This window comes from Garra rufa, chromosome 3 (assembly GCF_049309525.1).
Source record: "Garra rufa chromosome 3, GarRuf1.0, whole genome shotgun sequence".
Classification (NCBI taxonomy): Eukaryota; Metazoa; Chordata; class Actinopteri; order Cypriniformes; family Cyprinidae; genus Garra; species Garra rufa.
In genome coordinates, this window is record NC_133363.1 from 703,298 (window position 1) to 720,634 (window position 17,337).

The 17,337-nt window shown below is 38.8% G+C and overlaps 1 protein-coding gene across 1 annotated transcript in view; it reads left to right on the plus strand.

The window, feature by feature from the left end:
• The first annotated feature begins 9,761 nt into the window (after positions 1 to 9,761).
• The window catches only part of LOC141332501 (receptor-type tyrosine-protein phosphatase delta-like), a 412,589-nt gene continuing 405,013 nt past the window's right edge, over positions 9,762 to 17,337 (plus strand). Inside the window, 2 exon segments of the mRNA XM_073837637.1 lie at positions 9,762 to 9,986; positions 10,071 to 10,099. The gene's annotated coding sequence lies outside the window, so the exon portion shown is untranslated.

Below are 17,337 nucleotides of genomic sequence, written 5' to 3' on the forward strand. Positions count from 1 at the left end.
CAAAGAACATGCAGGATTTTCTCCTCCAGTGTTCACCATCAAAACCAAACAAACTTTAGACAGAGAGCAGCTGTGCTTACACAGACCAATATCCAAATCAGAGATTTCTGACTGAACCCACTGATCACATAATCACTATATATTTCTCCACTACATCTAAGAGGACATTCTGAACAACCCACAGATATTATTCACTGTATCAATTAGTGTTTGTTTTTTATCAGTGAAGGATACATAATAATGTTTTTTTAGATTGGGTTCCAATTTTTTTCCCATAAACTCTTGGCTCAGATACGGATATGATGTGTAAAAGCAGAGCAACGGGTCAGGACGAGCCGGCTCTCAAAGCCAGGAGAAAGAGCGTAACGCCGTCTCGGGGAGAGCAGGAGAAGGCCGGGAATATAAATGTTTGGTTGAGAAGTGCTCAGCATGTGAAGCCTCCACAATTAAGACTGTGTGGAAGCCACCAGAATCCTGATGGCGCTTCAGAGCGCAGGTGTTTGTTCAGTATTCACAGAACGCTGCCACAGAAAGAGACAGACTTCTAAGCATTAAGTCATTAGAGATTTTAATTGGCAAGCGACTAATGGTTGCTAGACAAACTTCACAGAATGTCATTTAACAATGTGGATATTTTCAGATGCAAAGTACGTCGGCACCAGATCAGGTGTTTGCTGGCAACCGCTGTTACCTCAGGGAGCAAAACTTTGTCAGTCAAGTAAAGCAGTGTTTTCCCAATGATTTTTGACTTCATTTGAAACTAAAAGAGCTCTGTAGTCATTAAATGACGTGTTCCTCTTCTGATACACATTTGCTTTTTACTGAAGTCACTTAAATAGCACAGGTCTCAGTGTTTACCATTAGCATTTTATCAATTTTGCATTTAGCCCATGTGAAAAAGTGCACGTGTAGTGTACTTCAAATCTTAAAGTAAACAGCATTTGCAGATAAAAGTGTGCCTAGTGTGTTTAGAAACATAGTCATGAAAGTGTTTTTCATTATAAAATAAAAGTCCACTTAAGTGGTTTTAAATGAGACACTTTCATGACTGTTACTAAACACACTTAAGTACACTTTTAAAAAGTGACCTTTGTAAAAATGTAACATTATAATTTTTGACTTTAAAGTACATTTAAAATCTTTGTGTTTATATTATTTTGTTCTGTGATTGTAAAAATGTGCAGTTGTAGTGTACTTCAAATCTTAAATTAAACATCATTTGCAGATAAAAGTGTGCTTAAGTGTGTTTAGAAACATAGTCATGCAAATGTTTCTCGTTATAAAATAAAAGTCCACTTAAGTGGTTTTGAAAGAGACACTTTCATGACCGTTTATAAACACACTTAAGAACACTTTTAAAAAGTGACCTTTTTTAAGTACATTTGAAATCTTTGTGTTAGTAGTCTTTTGTTGTGTGATTATAATAAATGTGCAATTGTAGTGTACTTCAAAACTTAAAAGTATGTATGCATATAAAACAGCATTTGTAGATACGTGTACTTAAGTGTGTTTAGAAACAGTCATAAACGTGTTTATCATTATTAAATAAAATAGCACCTAAGTGATTTAGAATGAGACACCTTCATGACTGTTTCCAAACACACTTAAGAACACTTTTAAAAAGTGACCTGTTTTAAGTACATTTTAAATCTTTGTGTTAACAGTCTTTTGTTGTGTGATTGTAATAAATGTGCATTTGTAGTGTACTCCAAAACTTAAAAGTATATATGTATATAAAACAGCATTTGTAGATAAAAGTGTACTTAAGTGTGTTTAGAAACAGTCAAAAGTGTATCTCATTATAAAATAAAACATCATTTAAGTGATTTAGAATGAGACACCCTCATGACTGTTTCTAAACACACTTAAGTACACTTTTAAAAAGTGACCTTTGTAATACATTTTATTTTAAAGTACATTTGAAATCTTTGTGTTAATAGTATTTAGTAGTGTGATTGTAATAAATGTGCAGTTGTAGTGTACTTCAAAACTTAAAAGTATATATGTATATAAAACAGTACTTAAGTACTTAATTATTTTTTTGATGTACTAAATTGCACTAAAATGCATTTAAATACATGCCATATAAGTTAAACAGAAATTAAACTATACTTAGGTTTATCATAAATGCTTGTCAGTGGATTCAGCAGTACTTTAAAATGACATATAAAGATCTTACTTAAGTCCTACTTAAGTGGGTCAAAAACACTGGTAACAAAAACAAAAAAAAAACAAGTCCATGTAATTGCATTTACTTTTAACCTGCTGTCTAGTCTACTAGCTGATATCTTGCAGCCAGTGATTCTAAATGACACAAATGTCTGAAATATTAAAGTCTTCAGCATACAGGATGAATATAAGGCTGATTTCAGGCGCAGTTCTTGTGATCGTGTTGTTAATATGCTGAGATTGCGAGCGACTCGAGTTACACCAGTTACAGTTTTAACGCAAATAATAACCCGCGTCCCGAGATGATGACAAAGGAGAGAAAGAGAAACAGCAGCGGTTTATTAAATTCAGTTGCAGTCGAATATTTCCCTGCTTATACGTGACCCAGATTCGAGACCCAGGCAGGCGTTCGCGGTTTATGACAGTGTTTTACAGGTCTGTATCCAGATGAATAAGGAGAGGGGACAGAAGCGCTGCTCGCGGTGACCGGAGCAAAGGATGATGGGAGCCGCAGCACATGCTTTGTCTGCAGTTTGTTCAGGAGCTGCTGCTGCTCTCGTTTGCCCCGCAGCCAAACACAGCCCATCTCCAGCATCCGAGACACTGTAACTGTATTTCTCTCTCCTTCCTGAGCTCTTTCTAAATTTAAACCGGCCCTTGCAGTCATGTGTTTCAGCTGTAGAGCAGCGAATAAAGGCAAACGAGCCGCGCTGGAATCAGATGTTCACTTCCTGCACTCACATTCAATTAAAACCCTTTGTCCTGGCTTTTTTTTTTTTTTTTTTTTTTTGACTCTGACTCACGTTTAAACACAATATAGTGCACACGTCATTAAAAGACAGGAAAATGAGCTGTGTCTCTCAGTCTGACATTGTTCTGCTCTCTCTTGAGACGCTAACAGTAAGTGACATGTCCGTCTGTGTTTGTCACCGACCGTTCTGAAGAGTCACACACACACACACACACACACACACACACACACACACACACACACACTGTGCTGAGGCTCTTCTGCAGGTGTGTGAGCTGAAAACTGCCTTTTGATTCTTTTCTATTTCAGACATTGCTGAATCTTCACCTCATCTGTGGAATAGGGCTGCACGATTAATCGAACGATGCTGTGAGGTTATTAGTCAATGAAGCCTGCACTTTGATTAGTAGTAAATCTCCATCACGTGCGTTCAGCTGGAGTGTTCAGAGGCGTAAATCACTGACAAGCTACGCCAAATCGCGCTCAAAATCGAATGCAAATTTGAACGCGATTTGGCGTAGCTTGTCAGTGATTTACGTCTCTGTGTATTAATTGCCGCTCCAGCTGAACGCACGTGATGGAGATTTACTACTAATCAAAATACCGGCTTCATTGACTAAACGCGCCTCACAACATCGTTCGATTAATCGTGCAGCCCTACTGTGAAAACAACAAAGGATTCGCCTAACTTTAGTGTTGTAGCATGGACAGCCGCTTCTGGGATGCTTCAGCGAGCCGCAGGGCATCTGGTATAAACGCAAGCATTGACTAAAGTGTCCGCAAACTGCTCTGGTAGCTGTGTCGTGTGCGGTATAGAGGGTCCAAACACATGCGGAGCCGCGGCTGATGTAAACACAAGCATTGACTAGAGTGACCATCATCAGTGGTCGTGTCGGAGCCGCGCCATAGACGTGTGCAGTGTGTGGTAAGAGATTTATTTATCATACAGCTTCACTAGCCTTATGCTTGAGCTGGTTTGGGGCATGCAAATAATTCAATAATGATTATATATGTATTGTAATCTTGCAGGCTGACGATAGGACCAACACTACTGTAGCATTTTATTTACTCACCCTCCATGCATCTTAGGTGTATATGACTTCCTTCTTTCAGATGAATGCAATCGTAGTTATATTAAAAATAATCCTGGCACTCCCAAGCTTTAGAACGGCATAGACAAGTGTTTCTCTCCATCAGTCCAAAATCCATAGTAAGCCTTAATAAAAGCCTCCTTTAGCGATCCGAATTGTTTTTGTAAGAAAAATATCTATATTTAAAACGTAAGAATCAGTTTAATCTAGCTTGCGCAGTTGTACACGGAACTTGCTGCTTTGTGAAGGGGCGTGGCAGGACTGAAACGCCGTCTAAGCTGTTCACCAATCACAACGCAGTGGGACTGCTAACCAATCACAACACATTTTGTTTTTAGGAAGGCAAACCTTCATCAAACCCGGAACTAATCGAGCCATTTGTGGCAGCCTGAGGAGAAAGCTGTTGTAATAATGTCAATTATGTGAAAAATAATGCATTTTTCAAACCACCAAGCATAAGACTAAAGACACCAAACTAAAGACTTTGTAAAGGAGCATAATAGGACCCCTTTAAAGATACAGAACTTCTGGTTGTTGCAGGGGCGGACTTAACCAATAAGCGAGGTAAGCAGCCGCTTAGGGCCTCAGGGAATTAGGGGCCCCTAATAATATTGTCAAAAACATTTTGCAGCTTTGAACAATGCAGCCAATCACAGACACTTCTGCTAATTTCTTGAACGCAATGACCAGAAGTTTTTAAGTTAGAATGAATCAAAATGCAGAGTTTGCGGAGTTCTGAGAGTTTGGGAATCCTGTCTAACAAAGTGTAGATACGATGTAAATAAGAGATTCATGGTGTGGTGTAGAGAACTTATTGATGGAACGTCGTGAGGTTGAAAGTGAGTGATGGCTTTTAGTGACTGAGTACAGTAGAGACACTTTCTGCTTTTTTCATCACTACACAAAAACTAGATGCTGAAATGAAGTGATTTTTCATTTGATATTTATTTTGCTTGTGTACTAAAATATCATACATTGATGATAGCCATAAGTAGTTTATATTTTCCACAATTAGCTCATTAACATAAGGAGCATTTTTGTCTCAACTCCTGTGGTGTACATTTGAGACACCCATTCTTAATGCTCTAAAGCTGGCTAACCATTTATTGCTAATGTAAAAAACTTATTTTATTTATTTAATTCAGATTCAGTTAAACAATATAGGAACAAATATGTAACACTAGGAAAATTGCAAACAGTAAAAAAGTAAACATAGCGAAAAATAGCAATATACATACCTGATACCATACGCATGACTCAAAACTTTCTGCATTTTTACATTTTCAGTCATTCTGTATGAATTATATGATTACTTCCTTATGGGGACCTAAAAATGTTCCTGTAAGGTTATAATTTACTGGTATTACTATACTTGTGGGAACATTTGGTCCCCATAACATAGATCAGGGGTCCCCAAACTAAGGCCCGGGGGCCGAATGCGGCCCGCCCCCACATTTGGACCGGCCCTCTGAACAATGCCAGTAAAAATGTAATTTTTAATACATGTTTTACTTATATCATGTCGGTATTTGATAATAGAGGTTGGCTTTCAAATTAAAATTTCCCTTAGTTATTAACATAGCCTAATTATTTGTTAAATTCACCAACAGAATGGTACATTCAACATAATGCTTCATCATGATTGAACAGGTGCAAAATCAAGACTTCACTCATCTCCCAGTTACCCAAAATTTTTCAGCTGAGAAACCAGTGGCCCCATTCCCAGTTGAAAAGCCTGTGGAAGTGTTGAAAATGCTGAAGGTGGAGTTTGACGTTTGTTAAAAAACACAGTGGACCAACACCAGCAGATGACATTGCACCCCAAATCATCAAGGAACTTGAGCTACGAGCTTCCCCACCCTTCCACCAGACTCCAGGACCTTGGTTTCCAAATGAAATACAAAACTTGCTCTCATCTGAAAAGAGGACCACTGGGCAATAGTCCATTTCTTCTTCTCCTTAGCCCAGGTATGATGCCTCTGATGTTGTCTGTGGTTCAGGAGTGGCTTAACAAGAGGAATATGACAACTGTAGCCAAATATCTTGACACGTCTGTGTGTGGTTTGCTCTTGATGCCTTGACCCCAGCCTCAGTCCAAGTTCACCCAAATTCTTGAATCGATTTTGCTTGACAAGCCTCTCAAGGCTGCGGTTCTCTCAGTCGGTTGTGCATCTTTTTCTTCTACACTTTTTCCTTCCATTTAGCTTTTTGTTAGCATGCTTGGATACAGCACTCTGTGAACAGCCAGCTTCTTTGGCTATAAATGTTTGTGGCTTACCCTCCTTGTGAAGGGTGTCAATGCTTGTTTTCCGGACAACTGTCAGATCAGCAGTCTTCCCCATGATTGTGTAGCCTATAACCAAACTGAGAGACCATTTTGACGGCTCAGGAAACCTTTGCAGGTGTTCTGAGTTGATTCGCTGATTGGCATGTCACTATATTCTAATTTGTTGAGATAGTGAATTGGTGGGATTCTGTTAAATGTGAGCAAAATCATCACAATTAAAGAAACCAAAGTCTTAAACTACTTCAGTCTGTGTGCATTAAATTTATTCAATACACAAGTTTCACAATTTGCATTGAATTACTGAAATAAATGAACTTTTCCATGACATTCTAATTTACTGAGAAGCACCTGTATATCTTTTAAAAAGAAATAATATTTTTTCTGAGTGGTGCATAACAAAATAATAAACTATTCTAGCATTAAAAGGTATAATAAATACAGGTAAAATCATAATAAAATAATAATAATAATAGTAGTCAGTCCGGCCCATGGAATTTTCTTTTAAAACCGACCCGGCCCCCCATTAAAGAAAAGAAAATTATGTGGCCCTCTCAGAAAAAAGTTTGGGGACCCCTGACGTAGATAATACCAGTACTCAAACTCACACAGCCTCTGAATATGCCTATTTTAACCTATTATCATAACACTGTACAACTAATCAACATGTGACACAATAGGACACCAATCCGGGTAGAGCTGATACACTGTGTCTCAACCGTACCCCACTGACATACTCACACGTTTCTCTAGATTATGAAAAGACCTTGCATGGCACAATGTCATAATATATGTTTTTTTTTTTTTTTTTAGAGCACAGAGTAACATTTGCAACGATATAAACTGAACAATCATAAAATAACAATAAGCTATTCATTGTGAAATAGTGACATGGTGAAATGAAAATCTCACCTTGGAAAAAAAAAACAATTATAGGGAACACTAATACACATGTGAAAAAACTTTTGTCGTTATCTTCGGAGTGGAAAGACGAACATATTTTAAATTTCCCACGATTAAAGGGAACACTAATACACATGTGTGGAGTAAAAACCACAGTTCGGGGTTCCTGTCTACACAAGTTATTTAAGGTGTTTCAGCTGTAGGGTAGAGTGAGCAAACACCCCCCTACTGTTTTACCCAAAATAACCACAAGATGAAATCAAGATGCATTTTTATTGAAACTAAAGACTACACTGACAAGAGTGATGTAGAGGTAGAAGTTTTCACCATGAAGCTTACACTGGTGATGTACTGGAGAGAAAACAGATTTCACAGTACATTATCTAATTTTCAGCAGTAAGAAGAAAAGTGTTTTAAAGCTTGTTGTTTTGTAGAACATCACAGTTCTTTATGATATGAGAACAGTAGATACAGGACCTAGATATTGAGTATGTGTTATTTCATAAAAAATATCATTATATTTTCAGAATTAAGTTTTTTTTCTTTTTTTTCTCAAACATAGTCAGTGGGGTAAAATGTCCTGCAGTTACTCTGTTCTGAACTTGTTTTTCCATCAAAAAAATGTTTAACTAGTTGGTTGAATAAAAATATTTGGATTTTATATTTAAAATTTACCTCAAGTTAGCATCAGGTAGCTACTTATCTAGCATCGTCTAACAAAATGTTTCAATGTTTCAATTTTAATTTTGTAATTTATAATTACTGATTATATTCTTTTTCATTTTAAGCTAAAACTGCCTGTTCCCTGATTTTGCTGTAAATGTTTAAAGCTCATAGGTGGGGTAAAACGCCCCCATTGGTACAAATTTTATTTTTGTTAAAAATCTAATAACATGAAACCTCTTTTTGTCTCAAGATAACGCAAAATGAGGCAGAAGTACAATGAAAGTATCTAAAGTGATTTCAGAATGTATCTATGACAAAGGGATCTATAATTATGGCTTCTTATAAAAGAGTGTTCCTGTGGCTCAATTTCCCCCAGGTTAGGGGTAAGTTGACCCGAGTCAGTGGGTAAGAAGAACCATCTGGGTGAAAACTGATCATCTGACTGAATCTGATTTAAACCCATGTGAAATTTTAAAGATAATTTAGCTCTTTTAAAATGGTGGTGGGGTTATGGTATGGTCAGGCGTAGGTTATGGACAACGAACACAGGTGCATTTTATTGATGGCATTTTATTGAAGCCATATTTCTTTTTTTAAAGCCAACTTAAAATAAAACTAATCAAAAGGAAGATTAATTTTCAATCTTTAATTGTTTGCATTTCTTAAACAGCGTGTTGAGCACCAAAGTTTTAACCTTCCCAAAAACAGACCAAACCCGAGAGTTTGTGGAGTAAAATTAAATAAAACCTGAATTAGAATGAAGGAATAAATGTCGCTGAAGATTCTTGGCATGGTAGCTTTACTGCAATAGCAAACAGACCATTAGAGACTAGGTGGAAAGATATATTTGATTAAAATGTGATATCATATTAAATACCATTTTATACTTCAGAGACTTCAGTGCCTTATGGTGGGGTAAGTTAAAGTGTTGGCTCAACTTACCCCATCGGCTCATTGCACTTTTGGCTGCACATGAGCACTTTGCCCATGGGGATGGTGCTATTATTTTATACATTTAGCTTGGTGGTATTGTATGTTGCTAAATCACCTATATGCATCATAAATTGTTTTAGACCTGAGTAAATTTGCTTTGATGCAACAGCTTTGATCCACCTAGGTTGGTTGGCTGGTTTTAGCTGGTCATCAGGCTGGTTTTAGAGGGGTTTTGGCCACTTTCCCAAGCTGGGAGACCAGCTAGAACCAGCTACTTCCAGCTTAAACCAGCTAAGACCAGCCAACCAGCCTAGGCTGGTTTTATCTGTTTTTTTTTTTTTTTTTTTTCAGCAGGGCCATCACATCTGTTATGCTAAAATTTTACTTTGACAAGCCAAAAATATTTTTAATGTATTTAATGTGTGCCCATTATTTATACCTTGTGTATTTTCCCTAAAACATTTTAGTTGGATGTTTGTGTAATGTTGTTTAAATGTTACTTGTTTCAGAACGTTTGTAGAACATTCAAAAGTAACATTCCAATAATTGTTACAAAGTTATTAAATTGAATGTTGCCTTAACGTTTGTATAATCAAGTAAAAAAACATTTTGGTGACATGAATTTACTTTAATTGGAACGTTTTTTTAGTGACCTGTAACCTTAGTGATCACAGTTTGTTCTTGTTATCTAGCAGAAGTTTTGACATAAACAGCACTGACTTGGCTTTTGTTCTTCTAAACAGATAACAGATAAAGAATAAATCAATCGATCAGTCAATATGAGGCGTTTCCTCGCAGCTGACGTGATTCTATTAAATATCCTGATCCATATGAATCAGATGAAGCCGTTTGCTCAGTCTCGCATGATCTCGGATGTGTGGCGCGTTTCTCCGGCCATCCGGCGGCGCGAGGCGGAACTGCAGGCGCGCGCGTCAGTCTCGCGCACACACACACACGCGCGCGCGCACAAACAGAGTCAGGTATCTCCTCTCCGCGTGCGCGTGTTTCTCTGTGATGCTCGCGGGCGTCGGACGCGCGGATGATCGCGGCTGATTGTCAGTGTGTGGAATAAGACGCTCTTCATCCTCATCTTCATCCTCATCCTCCTCATCGCGGCTGTTTCTGGCTGGAGTGACAGAAAGACTTAAAACCTTCCTCCGGATCCTCAGCGCACCTCTGAAGCTTTTGGGTGAGTCTTCATCATGCACTTGATCTTCATCAGCTTCTTCTTCATCATCCACTGATGATTGTGTGTTTCTCTCGTGTGTTTCAGTCCATGGTTTGTGATCTTCAGCGTTTGTAGTAAGTACAGATACTTTCACTCTCTCCAAGTGTGTGTGTGATCGGGACATGTGTGCAGAAACTCTCAGTGTGTGTGTGTGTGTGTGTGTGAGAGAGAGAGAGAGATATGAGCTCAGACTCGTGAGTGTCGTTCTGTCAGGAGTGTGTAAATGTGTGTGTGAACCCGTCATGTGTGCAGGAAGTGTGTGTGTGTTTCAGGTTTGTTGTTGTTGTGGGATTTCTATGTCTCTTATAATGATGATGCTGATAAAAATGTCAGAAAAGCTGTAGTGAGACACAAATCAGCCGCTGTGTGTGTGAGATGAACACAAACTTACATTCGTGTGTGTGTTCTGGGTCAGTGGTGCTGCTGCGGTTGGTCATGGGATTTCTGGGTCTCTGATGATGATGATGATGATGAAAAATGTCTGATCAAGCAGAAAGGCTTTGGTGGGACACAAACTCCAGCCACTGTTCCAAGTGTGTGTGTGTGTGTGATTTGGGACTAATTTGTCTCCAGAAGTGAGATAAATCTATAAATCTGTCAAAACCTCCTTCTGGGGACATTTTAATTTAGATGATCAGTGTACTGTACATACATTATGTATTTATTTATATTTATTTATGTTCTAGAAATGCATGCCTTTATTACAGGTTCTGTTTGAAGCGTCCTTCATTAAAACGGACGAGGTTTGATCAAATGTGCTCATTTGCATAAATGTTTGAGCGAGTTTGGGTCATTCTGAACTCTTGAGGAGGTTTTTTGCTGATCTCAGTCGAATCTCACCCTGTTCTCGTCAGGGTCTCATGTGTTCAGTGATGTGAATTCATTATTTCTGTTGACATTAATGACTCTGAGCTCAATCAGCAAACATTCTTAATTAAAGGCAGCTGCTGCTCCACACCTTCATCATCATCATCATCACTTACACTCAGATTTTGTCTGCGATTGATGCCGTTTCTGCTGTTTAATAGTCAAACTCAGGCTGTGGTGTAGTTCTGTCTGTCCTGTAGTTGATCTGTTCTCTCTGAGGCTCCGGTGATGGTTTTTTTTTGTATCAGTAAAGCAGCGGCTTACAGAACAGTGGGATTTGGGACTGTGTGTGTGTGTGTGTCTCATTCATTTGGATTGTGGGATCCTGCGAGTGCTGTGATTACTGGCGGAGCTCGTGTATTGGGATAAGGCATGTTCTCTTCATGGATAACGCCCACGGCTCTCTGCTCAGAGCGCTGGGCTGTTTAAAGCTTGAGGCGGAAAGATAAAAACTCAAATGGAAAATGTTTTTAGGGGAAGAGCTGCTAACGGCTCAAATGTTCATGCAAACAGCGAGAAGATTGATGTTTCTCTCTGACAGAGTTTGAGATGTGCAGCGTTTGTGAAAGTCACGGCTGAATCTGCTAACATCTCTTTAAATGTGTTTAATAACATGTGCGCTGAAATGAAAGCGTTCGAGTTTGAGCCCAATTTGTTCTGACCGTTAAAACGCCACAGTCTGAATATTTCACAGTGGGTGTGTGTGTTGCTCTCATCCCGCGCACTCAATTTGTGCAGTTATGTCATTCTGTTGAGCAGCAGCCTCTCTCTCTCTCTCTCTCTCTCTCTCTCTCTCTCTCTCTCTCTCTCTCTCTCTCTCTCTCTCTCACACACACACACACACACACACACACACACACACACACACACACACACACACACACACACACACACAGTTTTTATATTGGGATGTAGTGACAGGTGATTTGACCTACTTGCTGTTTGACGTTTTCAGGAGATTCACTTCCGTCATAAATATGTATGTGTGTGTTTCTGTTTCTCTCTGTGGAGTGTAAATGAGCAGCTGATATGAAGAACATTCCAGCAGCAGCAGACACTGGTGTGACATCTAAACTAAACACCATCTACAAATATTTTTAACAGCATTTTCTTTACTTTTTTATCTGTCTGTCTCAGTTTGATGAGTTCATATATGCATGCAGAAGGAATAAAGAATTCAATGCAATTACATAATGAAGCACTACAGTTGCTGACACAAGCTGTTGAGGAACCATAGGTTGAATCCTGTGGCAAGGGACGTCATTAGAATATCTTTAGATTTATTATTATTTTATTATTATAAGTATTAGATAAATAACTTAACAAATAAATAAATATATTTATTCAAATTTTCTCTCTGTAATATGTTTGTTTATGTGTATGTAAAAATGTTAGATTTTAGACAAATAATTCTTGTTGCGACAGATAAGGTTTTTTTTTTTCAAAGCATGATTATGTTTATTTATTTAGTTTTGTAAATTGGATTTGCAATTAAATTCACCAGTAAATAAATAAAATTAATTAATTAATTAATAAATCAAATGGTCATTAGGCCATGCCAGCAATGGCTTTCCAGCGTCCCTCCATCGCCCCATCTCTATTCTAAGCTACAGCACATCACATTCTATCCAGTGCTGTAGTCCGGAGTGTTTGCTCAGAGCTCGAGCCGAATCATGGGGCTGAGCCCCTCCTTTCAAGACCAGCAAGCCAAATTTGTGAGGACAGGATGAGCAGATGAACTTGAGAAACAAGCAATGGGTTACTTGTTCCCTACGTCATCTGATTACGTCATGCATGTCATCCCCAACCCTGCTGATCTGTGTTTGTCTATCATTAAATGATGAGCATTATTATTAGTGCTGATTTGTCATACTATCTTATGTGGGCTTAACTTATGAGCTGTTCTTATTATTAATGTTATTTTTTCTTGTTGGTTTTCATTGTCAGCAGCTAAGCTGCATCTGCTGTGGCAGTATGAATGTCCTGTTATTTGTCATGCTAATAAAGCACATTAAAACTGAAACGGAGGGGAGGGGGGTGGAGGTGGACGGCAGGCTGGTCTCACTGTGTGATCGACCATCTGCTCTCCTCGACTCGACTCGCAGAGGGAAATAATGAGGAGTGAACGATAGAAAGAAACAAGGAAGAACAATGAGGAAATCAGAAACTAGGAGAGCACGGCAAGCACAGATAGTCATGTTTCCGTTCACCTGCTCCACCTTTGCTCTGATGAGACTAATTAAACTCTAGCTACCTGTCTCTCTCTCTCTCTCTCTCTCTGTGTCTCTCTCTGTGTCTCTCTCTCCTACGACACACGAACATCCTGTCCATATGTTCTCTACGCTCCACACGCGCTCCCCAGCTGAGATAACTCCACCCACTTGGTAAGATGACTCCACCCATCCGATGATATAACGCCACACTGTGAGATGACTCACGCGCATTAGAGTGAGATAATTTTGGCCAGCTCTTCCTCACTAGAACAAGAACTAGAGTCCCAGTGGGTTGCGTGATTATGTGGAGTTTGTCATAGTTTGGCATAGAAGTCTGACTATGAACGAGTTTGAGGAAACACATGATCGTTTGGTGTCATCGATTCTCAGCAGGTTTGGGTGAAGAGCAGATCCCATGAGCTTTATTCACGAGTATCCTCTGGCAGCGGAGCCATCGGCACCCGTCAGCAGTCCTCTTCTCGCTATGGAGGAAATAGACAGCATAAGATGTGGAGAGATAGAGGGCTGTATTCAGGAGGGGCCTGTATCCAGACAGATACAGATATTAGACAGGAATGATCGTCTGTAGGAGACACCGAGTTTGGATCAATCCGTGGCTCTTCATTTCAGCAAACCAGTGTGAGAGACACTGCCACTGTCCATTAGTCTGGAAACCGGTCTCCTCCACAGCCTCTTCCTCCTGTGGGTGTAGGTCAGCTCCAGCTTGTTCATTGACTTGTTCATTCTATCTTTACCCCAAAGGTGCATTCCCAATATGAAGGATGTCTCAAGCTGTAGGTGTCAAATTGTTATCTTCAAAGATCCCATTTTTGGCTAGGGTAAAGTTAGTTAGTGCGCTGGTCGTCTAATCTGATTTGGTCGAACGGCTGAGACTGCTGATATTTATCCCAACAGCAGAGTAATATTTCATTGGTTGTATGTCTCCACTTCGTGAGCCTTCACTTTGTTCCAGATCAGACAATGTTAGTGGTGTGGAGTGGAAGTGCAGAAGTAGTTTTGCTTGGAGAAAGGTTTTTTTTTTTTTTAAATCAGTGTTTTCTTTGACTCTACACTTTGCGTGAACTTGTGGACTTGATCAACACAGACCCATGTGCATTAAGTTCACAAGATCCTAAGAGTATCCTATTTGTCATTAGGGGCTTTCACACCGCGTAGTTTTAGGACCTCAGTTCTAGTAACTAGCCGGCAGGGTGGTTTATAGGCTGTTTTCCTAGTTGTATTCGCACCGACAGCAAGAACTCTGAAGTGACCGACAGCGACGTCTTCATGCGCGGCATTTACAAATGTCAACCGGTAAATGGAGGACGCCGTGATCTGAGCTATTTTTGTTGTGTGTTGTGGGATTTGTGATAATGGAGATGGAATATAAACGCACAATATACATAATTGAAACAACAAAAAGTTGGGCTAAGAGACGAAGGAACCTATTTTAATTATCTAAGTGCATGGCACAGGTGCATTTGGGGTGTGTCCAAATCCACTTTTGCTAGTTTAACGACAAAAAAAAAAAAAATGTCAACACGCCTGGCACATGGTCCAAAAGGGTTGCACCTATTCTCTTAATGAGTCATGGGTGTGTTTTGGGCATAACATGCAATAACCCAATTAGGGCTGCACGATATTGGGAAAATATGCAATATGCGATATTGGTGTTGAATATTGCAATAACGATATTTCTTGCGATATTACATTTCCCTAGAGAAATGCTTTAATTATTATTATTGTTATTATTATCTATTTTTAAAAATCTTTTATATATGTAATGATCATGCTAAAATAAAAAGGTAATGGATATTCTTCTGTCATCCGAATTAAATCTAATTCAGGCTAAAAAAAAAAATTATGTCAAGGAAGTTGCAAAAATTTCGACTTTAAAACACTATGAATGACTTAAAACCTCGGCAGATATTCGGATTTCTGGTATGCTGTTACCATAGACCTGCAAACACAAAATTAATTGCTTTCGAACATTACTTTTTATTTACATGTAAGAGCATCTTTTAAACTAAATATTTCCTTGCCTTGCCTGATTTTTTTTTTTTTTTTTTTTTAAATAAAACATATTATTAAACAAAAATTTTATTCAAATTTATATTAAACTTCAAAAAGTTAGGAGCATCAAAAAAATTAGGAGCACCCAATTTCTTTTTAGTAATGCACTGATCTTTATTCTTCATGGCTGATTCCAATTGCCAGGCAAATCAAATGGGCTGTTTCTGAAAGCCTCAGAATCAAATTAAAAAAAAAAAATACAGTATAAATAACAAAAAATAGACAATAAATGCAGCCACATTCAAAGTAGACTACTCATTCAATATTCAAAGTGCAAATAGAGACCGAATTTTTTAAAGCATGATACAGAGTTATAGACAACTTCACAACTTATTATAGCCCACATTCTAATAACAGCCTAGATATTTTATCTAGCCTAATTTGAGTGCATTGGGGAGTCACTCTCTAAACGTGGGGTATTAAATTGCTTTTAAATGCGCGTAGCCTACGCGTTTTACTTTTGGTTTCGTTTTAAGGATCGCGCGAAACTTTCGGCAGTGCATAGCATGCACTCTGCAATACAAGAGATTACTTTAACAAACCATTTGAAAGTCGGAGGACACCAACAGGATTTTGAAAAGCGTGTCCCCAGTGGAAAATACTCCCCTTCGTGAGTGGAACTCGGCCGCTGAGTTATCATTTGATGTGAATGTCTGCTGCGTTGTACAGAACCTTTTTACTGTCCACAATCAAAAATCGTCATACCACACACCCCTAATTGCAATGCAGTTTGTGCAAATCCGGAACAGAGGTTTCAGAAAAAAACGTCCAGTTCCTAGTTCAGCGGTGCGCATTGTCAGTGACAGGAAGACGGCTAATATCTCAAATCTTCATTAAAGGTAACAATACTGATTAAGTTTAAATGGTTATGTAATGTTGGAGAGAACGGCGAACGCATCAGCTCACAGCAGTCTGTGCAATAGTTAGGTTAGCAAAAGTTTTGTTAAGAAATGAAACTAGGTCGCACCACAACAATTTCTCGCACTCGCACAAATGCTCCCAAATATAATTTGAGGTTGTGCAGATTAAATTTTGGAAGCATAAACAGTGGCAATTTTGATTCCTGTACAGTTCTTTTTAGGCAAAAGTTCAGCGCTGCTGTCATTTTCTCCCTTCATACTCCTGCCGTATTTATTTTTCATTCTCTGCTCTGAGCCACCAGGTTCACCTGTTCATCCGTTCTAGCCAATAGCATTATAGAACCTACTTGGGAGGCGGGTATAAAGAGAGTAAGCCCCCATCTGTTTGATCAAATGAGGACAACCTATGCATGCAACGCACAAATGTTTGGCACATAAATTAAATGTCAATTATCACAACTCTCTGCGATACTGATATCGCGTATACTAATATCGCGATAACGATAATTTTTCGATATATCGTGCAGCCCTAAAACCAATCAGAGTCTCATCTCCCATTCCCGTTAAGAGGCAATTGCACCATGGCGGATTCGCTATTTACATTGTGGAATTTGCAAGAGCAAAGACTGAACGCTTCTCCAGAGAGGAAACGGATCTGCTCAAGCGCGAGGTTAAAGTGCATGACTATCTATAGGACAGGCCAAAATTCCACCAAAGCCCCCTGACAATAATACACAATAATAATCTTTTACATTGTAATCCTTTCATTTGTAATATTTGGCAATATTTTGGCACAATGTTTGTGTGCTGATGCGCATCCCTGTGTGTGTAAAAAGCAAAGTGTGCACACGTTGAAGACCTGCCTATAGGCGCATATTACTAACGCGCCCTTTAAATAATAAAAAAAAGTGCACCATGGACATTAGTCCAGGTTTTAGTTGGTCAAGGCCACAACTGGTTTTAGTTTCCTCAAAATAGCAATGCGCTTGAACATACCTTGTTTTCAGAGCACACCCATGGGCAAACATATTGGTGCAAGTGCATTTGCTATTTAAACAACATGTGTATAATACAACGACTATAGTATACAACGACCTGGGTGTATAATAAGGCCCAAAATCTTCTATGACAACTTGAAGTGTTATATATCTTTGAGGCTGAGAAAATAAATAAATGGTAGAAAAGGTAAATGCCGTTATCTCTGGTTTCCATGTGCGTGGAGTACATATGTTCTCATGGCTTTTTAAAAATGCCAGGTAGCCAGGGTTTTGTATGCGTAGGGCCAATTAGCGTACATTT